Source organism: Mesoplodon bidens (genome assembly GCF_964165515.1).
Source record: "Mesoplodon bidens genome assembly, chromosome: 11".
Classification (NCBI taxonomy): Eukaryota; Metazoa; Chordata; class Mammalia; order Artiodactyla; family Ziphiidae; genus Mesoplodon; species Mesoplodon bidens.
In genome coordinates this window covers 94,506,807-94,521,809 of record NC_138167.1, presented here as the reverse complement: position 1 = coordinate 94,521,809, position 15,003 = coordinate 94,506,807, and positions in this window count along the sequence as shown.

Sequence of the window (15,003 nt, the reverse complement as noted above, 5' to 3'; positions counted from 1 at the left end):
ATTTCTCTTTCTGATAGTTAATTGTTAGTGTACAGAATAGAAACATTTCTGTTAATTAATTTTGTATTCTGCAATTTTGCTAAATTCACAGATAAGTTCTAACAGTTTTTTGTGGCATCTTCAGGGTTTTCTATATATACTATCGTATCATCTGCAAACAGTGGCAGTTTTACTTCCTCCTTTCCAATTTGGATTCCTTTTCTTTCTTTCTTCTTCTTTCTTTTCTTTTCTTTCTTTCTTTCTTTCTTTCTTTCCTTCCTTTCTTCCTTCCTTCCTTCCTTCCTTCCTTCCTTCCTTCCTTCCTTCCTTTCTTTCTTATTTCTGTGGCTAGGACTTCCAATATTATGTTGAGTAAAAGTGATGAGATTGAGCATCCTTGTCTTCTTCCTGATCTTAAAGAAAATGCTTTCAGCTTTTCAGCTTTGAGTATGATGTTAGCTGTGGACTTGGCATATATGGCCTTTCTTATGTTGAGATGTATTCCCTTTATAACCACCACTTTTTTGAGTGTTTTTTATCATAAATAGATGCTGAATTTTGTCAAAAGCTTTTCTGCATCTGTTGAAATAATCATGTGATTTTTATTTTTCAATTTGTAATATGGTATATCACATTGATTAATTTGAAGATATTGAACCATCCTTAGTTGTAGGTTTTTTCCTTTCATCACTTTAAACATATTGTTTCACCCCCTTCTGACCTGCAGAGTTTCTGCTGAAAAGTCAGCTGATAGCCTTTTGAGAGTTTCCTTGTACATAACTAGTTGCTTTTCCCTTACTGCTTTTAAGATTCTCTCTTTATCTTTAATTTTTGCCCTTTTAATTATAATGTGTCTTGATGTGAATGTCTTTGGTTTAATGTTGTTGGACTCTGTGTTTCCTGGACTCAGATGTCTGTTTCTTTTCCCAGGTTAGGGAAGTTTTCGGTTATTATCTCTTCAAATATGTTCTTTGCCCCTTTCTGTCTCTCTTCTCCTTCTGGGACCTCTATAATATGAATTTAGTACACCTGATGTTGTCTCAGAGATCTCTTAAACTCTTCTATTTTTTAGCTCTTTTTTTCTTTTTTCTGTTCAGCTTGAGTGATTTCCAGTACTCTGTCTTCTAGTTTGCTGACCTGTTCCTCTGTATCATCCAATTTACTGTTGATCCTTCCAGTGCATTTTTTATTTCAGTTATCACATTTTTCATCTCTGTTTGATTTTTCTTTATATTTTCTAGCTCTTTGTTAAACTTATCATTGTGTTCATCCATTCTTCTTTTGAGTTAGTTGAGCATCTTTGTGATCATTACCTTGAATGCTTTATGGGGTAGATTGCTTATCTCCACTTTGCTTGGCCCTTCTTCTGGAATTTTATCTTGTTCCTTCATTTTGAAAATATTTCCCTGCTGCTTCATTTTGCCTGATTCTCTGTTTTTCTTCCTAAATATTAGGTAGGTTAGCTACTTTTCTCTATCTTGCAGAAGTGGCCTTATGTGGAAGATGTCCTATGGGGTCCAGCAGCACACTTCCCTCTGTTCACCCAAGCTATATTTCTAGAGCTGCCCCTTATGTAGGCTGTGTGGGCCCTTCTATTGTGGTGGGGCCAATTACTATGGGTGCACTGGTAGGTGTGGCTTATCCCTGGTCCTGTTGGTTGTCTAGTATATAGGTTACCAGCCACTGGTGTTTGAGGCTGGTTCCTGGAGTGGCTGGCTATGGGGCTCAGGGTCTCCCAGAGCCAGCCAACTGGTGGGTAGCGTCAGGTCCCAACATGGCTAGATGCAGGGTCCTGGAGGTTCCAGGGCTAGTACTGACCCACTCATGGGTGGAGCTGGGTCCTGGGACATCTGGTGGGCAGTGTTGAGTCCTAGAAGGGTGGGGATCTGGGGAGAGGGGGGCTCTGACTGCTTCTGGCCTACTGATGGGTGGGTTTGTGTCCCTGTGAGGCTAATTGCTTGGCCTGGAAAGTCTTAGAATTTGTGCAGACAGGCTGGTGGATGGTGCTGGATTCTGGCACTAATAAGCTAGAGGGAGAACTCCAAAATGTCACTTGCTAGCACCAGTATCTTCATGGTAGAATGAGCTTTCAAAAGTGACTACCACCAGCATCTGTGTCCCCAGCATGAGTCCCAGTTGTCTTCTGCCTCTCCAGGAGGATTTCCGAGATCAGCAACTGGGGCTGACCTAGGCTCCTTTTGAATTACTGCTTCTTCCCTGGGTCTCAGAGCATGTGAGACTTTGTGTGCGCCCTATAAGAGCAGAGTCTCTGTTTCCTATATCCTTCTGGCTCTCTCCAAAGCAAGTCCCACTAGCCTTCAAAGCTAGACACTGTGGGGGCTCCTATTCCCAGTACAAAACTCCTGGGCTGGGGAGGCTGATGTGGGGCTTGAACACTTCAGTCCTTGGGGAGAACCTTTGAAATTGTGATTATCTTCCTGCTTATGGGTTGTCTACCAGGGGATATGGATCTTGACAATACTGCGTCTTTGTCTCTCCTGCCTGTCTTGTTGTGGTTCCTTCTTTATATCTTTAGTTGTAGAAGATCTTTTCTGTTAGTTTTCAGGTATTCTCATCAATATTTGTTCTGTAAATAGTTGTAATTTTGACATGCCCATGGTAGGATGTGCACTCAGGGTCTTCCTACTTCCATCTTTGTCACTCCTCTATTGACTTCTTTTATATTAAGCAGATTTTGTTTAGGGTAATATTTTTAATCTCAAGCAAATTTTAATTACAATTTGAGTCATTTAAAGCAGTTTCTCAAGGATTTACAATATACATCTTAACTTATCAGAGTGTACTTCAGATTTATACTGACAATTCTTATAATATATAGAAACTTTATTCTTATATAACTCCATTTCCTCCTTATATTTTATACTATTACTGTCATATATAATACATTTATACATTTTACTAACTGAACAATACAATGTTATAATTATTGCTTTATATAATTTATATATTTTAAGAAAGCTAAAGAAGTAAAAGCATGTATATGTGTTTAGAGTTTGTTGTATGAACTTTCTTATTTACCCTTTCTGGTTTTCTTTATTTCTTCTACCTGGTGTAATTTCTTTACTTCACCATAGCTTTGTTCCCATCCCCTTCTTTCATACTATTCTTGTCAAATATATTACATTTCTCTGTGTTATATGCTCAATAATATAATCATATACACGTTGTGTTATGCAATTGCTTTTTAAATCAGTCAGGAGAAGAAAGGAGAAAAACTATGCAATTATACTGTATTTTATAATTACCTACATAATTACCTTTAGTGGCACTCTGTTTTTTCTTATGACTTTGAATTACTCTCTGTCACTTGCTTTCAGTCTTTTAATATTTCTTTTAAGGTTGATCTACTCACGACAAATTCTCAGTTTTTGTTTATCTGGGAATGGCTTTATCTCACCCTCATTTTTGAAAAATAGTTTTACTAGACATAACACTCTATGTTTGACAGTTGTTGATTTTGTACTCTGAATATGTCATCCCACTGCCTTCTGACCTCTATTGTTTCTGATGAGCAGTTAGCTTGATGTTATGATTCCTTTTTCTCTTGTAGTTTGTTGAAGTTCTTGACTGTCATGTATGCATATTTTTCATCAAATTTGGGAAGGTTTCAGCCTTTATTTCCTTAATTGTTTATTCTCTCTTTCCTCTCCTTCTGGTAGTACTATTACATACATTGGTGTGTTTAATGGTGTTTCACATTTCTCTTGAGACTCTGTTAATTTTTCTTTTTGTTTTTTTAAAAAAATTTTATTGAAGTATAGTTGATTTACAATGTTGTGTTAATTTCTGCTGTGCAGCAAAGTGATACAGTTATGCATATATATATTCTTTTTCATATTCTTTTCCATTATGGTTTATTACAGCATATTGAATATAGTTCCCTGTGCTATACAGTAGGACCTTGTTGTTTATCCAGCCTATATACAATCATTTGTATCTGCCAGTCCCAACCTCCCAATCAAACCCTCCCAGACCCCTCCCTCTTGACAACCACAAGTCTGTTCTTTATATCTGTGAGTCTGTTTCTATTTTGTAGATAAGTTCATTTGTGTCATATTTTAGATTCCATATATAAGTGATATCATATGGTATTTGTCTTTCTATTTCTGACTTACTTCACTTAGCATGATAATTTCTAGGTCCATTTATGTTGCTGCAAATGGCATTATTTTATTCTTTTTGATGACTGAGTAATATTCCATTGTGTGTGTATGTATGTGTGTATATATATATATACCACATCTTGTTTATCCATTCATCTGTTGATGGACATTTAGGTTTTTTCATGTCTTGGCTATTGCAAATAGTACTGCTATGAACATAGGGGTGCAGGTATCTTTTCAAATTATAGCTTTGTCTGTGTATATGGAGTGGGATATCTGGATCATATGGCAACTCTATTTTTGTTTTCTGAGGAACCTCCATGCTGTTTTCCATAGTGGCTTCACCAATTTACATTTTCACCAACAGTGTAGGAGGGTTTCCTCTTCTCCACACTCCCTCCAGCATTTGTTATTTGTAGACTTTTTAATGATGGCCATTCTGACTGGTGTTAGGTGGTGCCTCATTGTAGTTTTGATTTGTACTTCTCTAATAATTAACAGTGATGAGCATCTTTTCATGTGTCTATTGGCCATCTGTATGTCTTCCTTGGATAAATATCTATTTAGGTCTTCTGTGAATTTTTTGATCGGGTTGTTGGTTTTTTTGTTGAGTGGTATGAGCTATTTGTATATTTTGGAAATTAAACCCTTGTGGGTTGCATTATTTGCAAATACTTTCTCCCTGTCTGTAGGTTGCTTTTTATTTTGTTTATTGTTTTCTTTGCTGTGCAATAAGCCATTTTCAGTTTATTTTTGTTTATGGTGTGAGGGTGTGTTCTAACTCATTGATTTGCATGTGGCTGTCCAACTTTCCCAACATCACTTGCTGAAGAGACTGTCTTTGCCCCATTTTATATTCTTGTCTCCTTTGTCGAAGATTAATTGACCATAGGTGTGTGGGTTTATTTTTGGACTCTCTATTCTCTTCCATTGATCCATATACCTGTTTTTAATGCCAATACCACACTGTTTTGATTACTGTAGCTTTGTAGTATTGTCTGAAGTCTGGGAGGGCTATGCCTCCTACTTTGTTCTTTTTCCTCAGGATTGCTTTGGCAATGGTTCCGTATAAATTTTAAGATTATTTGTTCTAGTTCTGTGAAAAGTGTCATAGATAATTTGATAGGGATTGAATTAAGTCAGTAGACTGCTTCGGGTAGTATGGCCATTTTAACAATATTAATTCTTCCAGTCTATAAGTGCACTTCTATAAGTGCATGGGATATCTTTCCATTTCTCTGAATCACCTTCAGTTTCCTTTATTAATGTTTTATAGCTCTCAGCAAATAAGTCTTTCATCTCCTTGGTGAGGTTTATTCCTAAGTTTTTTTTTTTGATGCAATTTTAAAAAGGATTGTTTGTCTACATTCCCTTTCTGATATTTCATTGTTAGTCTAAAGAAATGCAACTGATTTCTCTATGTTAATCATGTTTGCTGCTACCTTGCTGAATTCATTTATCAGTTCTAGAAGTTTTTGTGTGGGAGCCTCTGTTAACTTTTCTTAATTCCTTATTCTCTCTTTTAGATTACATAACTCTATTGCTCTTTCTTCATGTTCTTTGATTTTTTTAAGTTCTGTCATCTCAAATCTATTGTTGAGCCATTCTAGTGAAGTTTTCATTTCAGTTATTGTATTTTTCAACTATAGAAATTTAATTTGGTTCCTTTTAAAAATTTCTGTTCCATTATTGATGTTCAATATTTTATGAGATATAAAAGAGATACCGTCTTTTAATTCTTTAAGCTTTGCTTCCTTTAATTCTTTGAATATATTTGCAATATCTGCTTTGAAGTTTTTCTTCTGCTCAGTCCACTCTCTGGGCAATTTCAAAAACCTTTTCTACTGCTAATTTTTTCCTTATGTATAAGTCACACTTTCCTGTTTGTTATCATGTTCCATTATTTTTGTTGAAAACTGGACATTTTTTGATAATATATTGTACAAGTTCTAGATACTTATCACCCCTGGGAATTGTTACTTGCTAGGTCATTAGTTTATTTGTTTAGTGACTTGAAAAAAGTGATTCTATAAAATGTATTTCCCCTGCAGTGTGCAGACTCATGTTTGCTGCTCATGTCCCCCAACCCTTTATTTTCTTAAGCCTGGCCACTTGGGTCAGCACAGCCACTTATTGGTCAAAGGTTACACATAAGCCTCCTTAGCCAGTTAGGTTTTTGTTGAATGTGTTTGTGTGGTTTGGAGACTATCACATTTCAAGGATTTTATATTTCTTCCCATGTTCAGCCAGGAATGATAGATTGAAGTTTCTCTCTCTGATCACTACTAAGAGAATGCAGCCTTGGGCATGCACATGGTCTTTGAGATTTCCAGGGATGACTGTGGTGTTATTTAAAAACTTGGCTTTTGAGGAGTCACCCCTGGTTAGAGTAACTTATTCTGTCAGTGTTCAGTCAGAAGTTGTGTTTTAGCCCCTGTGAAACTTCAGACAGACACTGTTGATCTGTGTGAGGCTTGAGGTATGCTTTCAATTCTTGCCTTGATTGTTCTTGAGTGGGCTCAGCCTAGTAGTATATGTGCTTTCCAATTCCTAGTGTTGTCTATGATCCCAGGAGGGCTTTTATTGACTGTCTCTTTCCCTAGTTCTCTTTACTAAGCTTCTGGCTACCCTGCCATTTTGTTTGTATGAGAGCTACTGGTGTCTTATCCTTGAAGCTTGCAATAATGTCATTGTGTTATTTTCCACTACCACAGCCCTGAAAGATGGATTTTTTTAATAATAGGAAATTATTTACTTGTATTTGTTTACAAATAATATCTATCACTTCATTGTGAGTGAAATGACATTGAGGCTCAGATATCTAAAGCTATATTCAAAATTCAGTAATTACAATTCCAGAGCAGGTTGGTTGAAGGTTACTCTTGACTTTGAGGCATGTATGCCCGGCATGAACAATCTTAGTTTAAAATGTCATCAGAGCTCTATAGCACTACATGGAACTCAACTCTCTTTATGAATAAAAACTTAAGCCTCAGTTTGTAGGTTCAGCTAAGAAAAAATTTAAGAAGCTGAACAATTATTTCTCACCTTAATGTCTAAAGACCTATTTAGGAGAGATTCCCTGAAGTAAGCAGAATTGATAAGAGTAAGATGGCCTCTCCCTGACTCCAAGATTTCTGGCCCCTAATGTATACAACTTTTGTCAGTTATTCAAACACTAATATAAGTGCTACTGTGAAAGGATTTAGCAGATAATTAAAATCCCTAATCAACTGGCTTTAAATTGAGGAGATTATCCTAGGTGAGTCTGACCTGATCAGGTAAGTCCTTTAGTAAAATGAAGTGGCAGAATTTCCTTTTTATTTAAGGGCTGAATAACATTCCATTAATGTATATGTCAGATTTTCTTTATCCATTCATCTGTTGACAGACATTTAGGTGGTTTCCATATCTTAGCTATTGTGAATAATGCTGTAATGAACATAAAAGTGTACATATCTCTTCAACATCCTGATTTCAGTTCTTTAGGACATATATTCAGAAACAGGATTGCTGGCTCATATAATAGTACCTTTTTAAAATTTTTTGAGGATCTTCCACATAGTTCCCATAGCACCTGCACCATTTAATGTTTCCACTAATAGAATTTAAGGATTCCAGTTTCTTCATAACCTTACCAATACCTGTCTTTTTTATATATATAAAATTACTGTCCTAACAGGTTTGAGATGATTTCACACTGTGGTTTTGATTTGCATTTCCCTGAAGATTAGTGATGTTGAGCACCTTTTCATACACCTGTTGGCCATATGTATGTCTTCTTTGAAGAAATATTTATTCAAGGCCTTTACCTATTTTTCAGTCAAGTCATTTCTTTTTTTTACTATTGAGTTTAAGTGTTCAATTTTATATGTTTTGAAAATTAACCCCTTACCATGTACATGGTTAGCAAATATTTTCTCTCATTCTGCAGGTTTCCTTTTCACTTTGTTGATTGTTTTCTTTGCTATGCAGCAGCTTTTTAGTTTGATGTGGTCGTACTTGTCTATTTTTTATTTTGTTGTCTTTTCCTTTGGTGTTATATCCAAACCATTGTCATAAGGCTTTTCCCCTGTTTTCTTCTAGGGGTTTTACAGTTTCAGATCTTATGTTTAAGTACTTAATCCAATTTTGGGTGATATTGTGTATGGTATAAGACAAGGGTTCAACTTAATTCTTGTGCATGTGAATATTCAGTATTCCCAACACTATTCACCAAGTGGATGAACTTGGCAGACATTATGCTGAGTGAAATAAGGCAGTCACAGAAGGATAAATACTGCCACTTATATGAATATCTAAAAAAGCCAAGTTTAGAGAAACAAAAAGTAGAATGGTATTTACCAGGGGTGAGGAGAAGGGGGAAATAGTGAGCTGCCAGTCAATGGCTGTAAAGTTTCAATTATTCAGTAAGTTGTAGAGGTCAGCTATACAGCATTGTGTCTGCCATTAACAATACTGTATTGTGCACTTCAAAATTTGTCAAGAGGGTAGAACTCATGTTAAATATTCTTACCACAATAATAAATATGTCATAAATAGATATATACATAGATAGCAAAACAGATAGCTGGATGGATAGATTGATATATGATAGATAGATAGATAGATAGATAGATAGACAAAATAAGGTGAGGTATGAGAGGGACATTCTTCTGGGTTGGTCTAAAAGAAAAATGGAATCTGCCATGAGTTCTGCCAACAAACTGAATGATTTTGGAAGGGGTCCTCAAGCCTCAGATATGAACACAGCCCCTGCTCCTACCTGACTGCAGAAGTGGGAGACCTGAGCAGAAAATCCAGCCAACACTTGCCTGGACTCCTTACCATGGAAACAAGGAAATAGTATTTGTATTGTTTTAAGCCATTAAGGTTATGGAAATGTGTTACACGGCCACAGAAATCTAGTACACTTTTTCTCTATAACCAAATCCTTTGCCTCTGCCGTGCATGATTGCTAAAGGCAGTACTGTCCACCTACATTTGCTAAGGCTGCTGCTGTAGTCCTACTGATTTAAAAATAGCCAATTGCCTACATAAAACTTGCTCACCTAAATAAAAATTGCTACAAGTCTGTGAATAAAGCTTTCATAAAGGGTAGTAACCTGGCAAGTTCGTAAATTCATGTGGCCAACCCTTACAGAAGGCTAAGATCAAAGCAACCTCCCCAGCCTACATGGTAAAGAGTCAACTGCAAAATAGGAAACACTGACTTCAAGAACCACATAGGCTTCTGAATACTATCAAGGTCAAAAACTACAACTCCCACTTACTAACCTAAGGCTTAAAACTGTGATCAAGGCTCAACCAGAAAATGTCCAGACCTTGGGAAATGTACATATCTTAAACCTAATAATACAATAAAAAAAACAGATCTGTACAATTCTTAAAGACTGAGTTATCAGTTTTAAGCATGATTACATTCATAGGTGTGTATATATACGTATGCCTATATGTGTGCATCAGCAAATTTTTTGGGAAGGAAGTAACCACTGCATATGTAATTAGGCAATAATTCCTAACCTTGAGATCAGATATCTTATTTGCCATTCCAGAAGAGTATCCATTAGATTTTTAAATGACCTCTGAAGAAGCCCATTTTACTCAGGTTACACATTAAAAAATCATTTGGCAGATGAATCCTTTGAACATCCCTATAATGTGAAAATATACAGTTTATTTTGAGGAAATAGTCCAATTTTAGTATTTAAAAGTGTTTTCCATACATTATCAAACTTCAGAAAAATTAAAATATATGAAACAAACTTGTCTTCTATACCTCTTATATATTTGTGATACCCGCTTTTCCTTAATCTGACATTATTAATTAGAGCACAAGCTAAACTACTATAACAAAGAAATCCAAAGTTATAGAAACAAAGAAAATAGATGGTTCTTATATCTCTCATAAATCCTTACCTCTTTGGAGGTAAGGAGCCTGAGATTAAAAGGCAATCTGTATTCCTGAATACATGAGTTCCATCCTTGGAGCAAAAGATGCTGTTCCAGTACTTGCTATCTGGCACAAGCAGGAAATAAGAAGGCAAGGGACCACAAGTACATTTCATTTTATGAGCATGACTACAAATGTCATCCTTTATTTCCAGTTACGCCCTATTTGCCAGAACTTAGTCACACAGATACACCAGCTGTGGAGAAAGCCGGGAATGTAGCCTGTAGGTGATAACCATATAGCCTGTACATGATAGCCATAAGCTCTGACTAAAACTTGGGGGCTCTAATATTGAAGAACTAGGTAATTGATAGATATTGTTGGACTTTTAGTATTTGTCCTTAGCTCTTTCCTACATCTGACTACACATAGTAACCTATTGTGTTCGCCTTCTCCTATTTTCAGTGGTTATATTCCAAAATTACTTTTCCAGAATCTGCAAGCCACTTATTATTTCAAAAATAAATTAGCACACAAAGTTTAAAATTTCTACTCTTCAAAGGAAACTATAAGGAGAATGAAAATTCAAGCCACAGACTGAATGAAAATATGTATAATTCATATATCTGATAAATAATTTATATCCATAATATGTAAAGAATTCTCAAGACTTAGCAATAAGGAAACAAAAAACCCAAATTTATAAAAAATGGGCAAAAGATTTTAACAGACATATTACAAGGGATACATAAATCTCTATCATATACACACAAAAAAAATGCTCAGCATCATTAATCATTAAAGAAATGCAAATTTACCTTACCACAATGATATACAATCACACCTATTAAAATGGCTAAAACTAAAATGAGTGACCATAATGCTGATTAAGATGTTGAGGAACTAGAACTCTCATACACAGCTAGTAGGAATGTAAATGGTATAACTACTTTGGAAAATTATAGCAGGTTCTTAAAAATGTAAACATATACCAACCATATAATTCAGTTATTCTGCTCCCGGGTATTTACCCAATAATAAATGAAAATTTATGTCCATATAAGTCATATACGCAAATGTTCACAGTAGCTTTACTTTGTATTAGTCAAATACTTGAAACAAACAGAAGTCCACCAACAGTGGAAAGGATTAACAAACTGTGGTATATTCGTATAATAAAATATGACCAAGAATAAAAGTTAATTATCTATTTATACTTATAACAAGATGAATAAATATCAAAATAATCATTCAGTACAAAAAGCCAGACCTCCACCTCCTCCCAAAATTGTATCTCCTCATTCCCTGATTTCATTTGTTTAAAATTTTAGAAAATTCACAATAATCTCTAGTGATAGAAACCAGATCAGTAGTAGCCTGAGGATGGAATCATATTATGGAGAAGTAGAAAAGAGGAATTACAGGGAAGCACAAGGAAATTGTTGGAATTGATGGATATGTTCATTATATTGGTTGTGATAATTTTAAAGGTGTATACATATGCTGACACATTAAATTGTACACTTTAAATATGTGAAGTTTATTTAAAGTTTATCAGTTATTATTGAATAAAGATTTTTAAATACATGAAGAACAGCAGGTTCAAGAGTATCATTCGATTTCAGTATGACAGAGAAGGATGTAAGTTACCATTTGGACATGGAATAGCTCATAATCCTATGTACTCCTTTGAGTAGGTGTTATGAATGTGAAGGTCATCTGTCATTTGTGTCTCAGTAGGAAAAAATTGGAACTTCTGTTTGGGGCTTATGCTTGGACTAAGGACCATAGAGCAATAAGACATAGTCCCTGTGCTACAGAACTCTTATAAGAATTGTAGCCAATGCCACTCTTCTCATTTCACATCTCAATTAAATTGTGAATTCCTTAAGGAGCACAGTAGACTCATAAAATATTAGAGATGAAAGCAATTTAAGTTTATGTAGTCAAGCCTAACTATTTTCAGAAGATGGAATTGAACTTACACAATAGTACACAGAAACATATAGGCATAGCTGGGACTAAAAGCTACCTCTTCTGGCTCCCTTCACAGGTTTTCTCCATTATATCATTTCGCTTTTACTGAACACTGTACTCTGAACAAAGTCAGTTTTCAATAAATTTGCTTAGCAACTGATGATCAGAATTGACAGAATGCACAGAAAGCATCCCTTCACAGTTATAGTCTGTTTAAAGGGTTGAGGGACAAACAGTTCACAAGAACAAGACAGGGTGTAAGATTCTGAATCTTCGTGTTTATTTCTTCTTTTTCTCTTTCTTTAAGAGTAGATATTTTAACATGTAAGTGCTGTAAAATAAACAAACAATAAATGATTAAGAGCCAATCCCTCCCTACAAACAATAAAAATTAATTGGCACTTTGATGGGAAAAAAATTTAGAAAGGACTGCTAAAATGTCAATTTATGAATCAAGACTATTAGTAGAGATTAATCTGGTGAACAATCAGTGGGAGACCTTTGAGAAATTCCATGCTGTTTATAGTAAAGGCACTGAAGCTATGCTGTTCATTTTTAATAGGTAACAAAATCACTACTGCAGCAGAAGCACTTTGTAAGATCTATGGCACTTGGCAGGAAGAGACCATTGATTCCAGGCCAAGGAAATGACAGTACAGTATACCTGCTGCTGGATTGAAGGAAGCAAAAAAAAAAAAAAAAAAAAAAAAAAGAAGAGATAATAATAGATGCATATGGGCAGTAAGAAGAAGTGCCATCAGCTCAGATTACGTATAAGCCCAATAAGTATGCAGAGACAAATTTTGAAGGAACCCAAGATAAAAGGGAATAGCAGGTAGGGTGGCTGTAAGGAACTGACATTCAGACAAAAAAGAAAACTCTAATTCACATCAGCTAAGATAAAGGGCCTGTCACAAAAGGGACATCATGAATGACTCTGTAAGCAGGACGAGGTAATCACAGGCCCTGGCACACGGAGACACATTTAATCTGCTCAACGGAGTTACTCTTAGTTCTTGTCAGTATGTGATGTTCATTTTTCTTAGGGCATTTTGGGAAATGTATCATGGTGAACAGGAGTACTGATGACTTATTAGGAAAACAAATGCTGAAAAATATTAATAAAAACAAACTTTAACTTCTAATTAAGTCACACTATCATATCCCAAAGTCACATATGCAATATATTCACCGTTATAGATTGTAGTCCATAGTTACAAATATGAAGGAAAAAAACCCAACAAAATTGCTTTGTCCAAAATGGATATCACAAGATCCATGCCTTCTGATCATATGAGACACCCTCATTTTCAGTATGACTCTTGGTTTAGATTTGATTTCAATAAGGTTGTGTTTTCCAATAGCAAATATATAGCAGAAAGTTCTAGAGGGAAGGAACTGCTATAAATAGGTCATCAGCAGAGAAAATGTATGTAAAACCATACACACTAAAGGTGATTCATAAAAATTATGAGACAAAGTTAATCTTAATCAAAGGTCAATCTATGTAGAAACATACATTTCTACACCTCAACTGATCATGATACCAACACATTATATAATGGAAGATGTTTAGAGTGATGAACCGAAAATCACTGAAACAATGAAAAATCAACTTCAGTACACTCTACAACAAAGACATGAAAGTGAAAAGTACATTATAGAAATGCCTCCATGCAATAGTATTAAAATTTAAAGAAGTTACTGCCTTGAATACAGAAGCCATCTGGAAAACTCCCTTCTGTGAAACATTTCATTGGTTATGAGGCATTTTCTAGACAGGACACAGTAAACTCACTGGCAAAGAAAAGAAATACATATTTGGCATATGGCTTTTGCTTGGAAATGAGAGAAATCCAGCTAAAATGATTAAAGAATTTTTTAGTTCGTGTACCTGAAAAGCCTAGTGTGTGGAAATATAGCTGGATAGAGGTATATAAAGTGCCAGGAATCTATTGTTCTCTATCTCTTGACTCCATTTCTTTGTTTTTTTTTAACTTTTGATTTTGAAAGTTTTACACTTACAGAAAATTTGGAAGACTATTACAAAGAGTTCACATGTATTCTTTATTCAGTTTTCCCTAATGTTAACTATTTAGATAGCCAAAATACAATTTTATGACTGGGAAATTAATGTTAGAACAATAATATTAGGTAAATGGTAGACCTTATTTGAATTTCACTAGGGTTTTTTTTTTCTCCTAAAGTCTTTTTTTCCTTTCCCAAGATCCAATCCAGACAGCTATCATGCATTTAGTTGTTTTGTCACGTCAGCCTCTTCCTATTGTGAAAATTCCATTCTTTCCTTGTGTTCATTACCTTGATACTTTCGATGAGTACTGGTCACTTATTTTGCAGATGGGTCTCAATTTGAGTTTGTCTGGTATTTCTTCTTGTCTAATGATTAGATTGAAGTTAGGCAATTTTGGCAAGAATACGACAGAGTAATGACTTTTTTTCTTCTCTAAATGCATAATATTGAAGGAACACAATGCCAATAAATCTTATTTCTGGAGATGTTAACCTTGATAAGTTAAGGTTTTTCTGCCCAGTTTCTCCATTATAAAGTTAACATTTCTTCCTTTGTAACTGATAAATAACTTGGAAGAGACACTTTTGAGACTATGCAAACGAATTGTTTCTTCTCAAACTTTCACCCAATGATTTTATCACCCATTTGTGGATATTGTCTGGAACGATTATTCTGTGATGTCTGCCTTGGAACTGTTTCTTCTTCATGAGCTTCAGTCTCACAGGGACACTGCTAAAGAAATAGTGACTATAAGTAGCTCTAGATTAAGTCCAACCAGCTCAGCAATCCCATTGAAAGGAGAAGTTCCGCCAGTTGCAACAAAACATCTAGTGCTACCAGTTGTTTCCTTTGTTTGGGTCATATAGTCATTGCTGAATTGATTGCCACAGGGATAGCCGAAGGGAAGACCACTGTCATAGACGAGGCCTGGATCATGTTCCCACACCTGCAGCTGGAGGATGGACTATCCCGCTGTAATCACATCAACTGAGAATGGA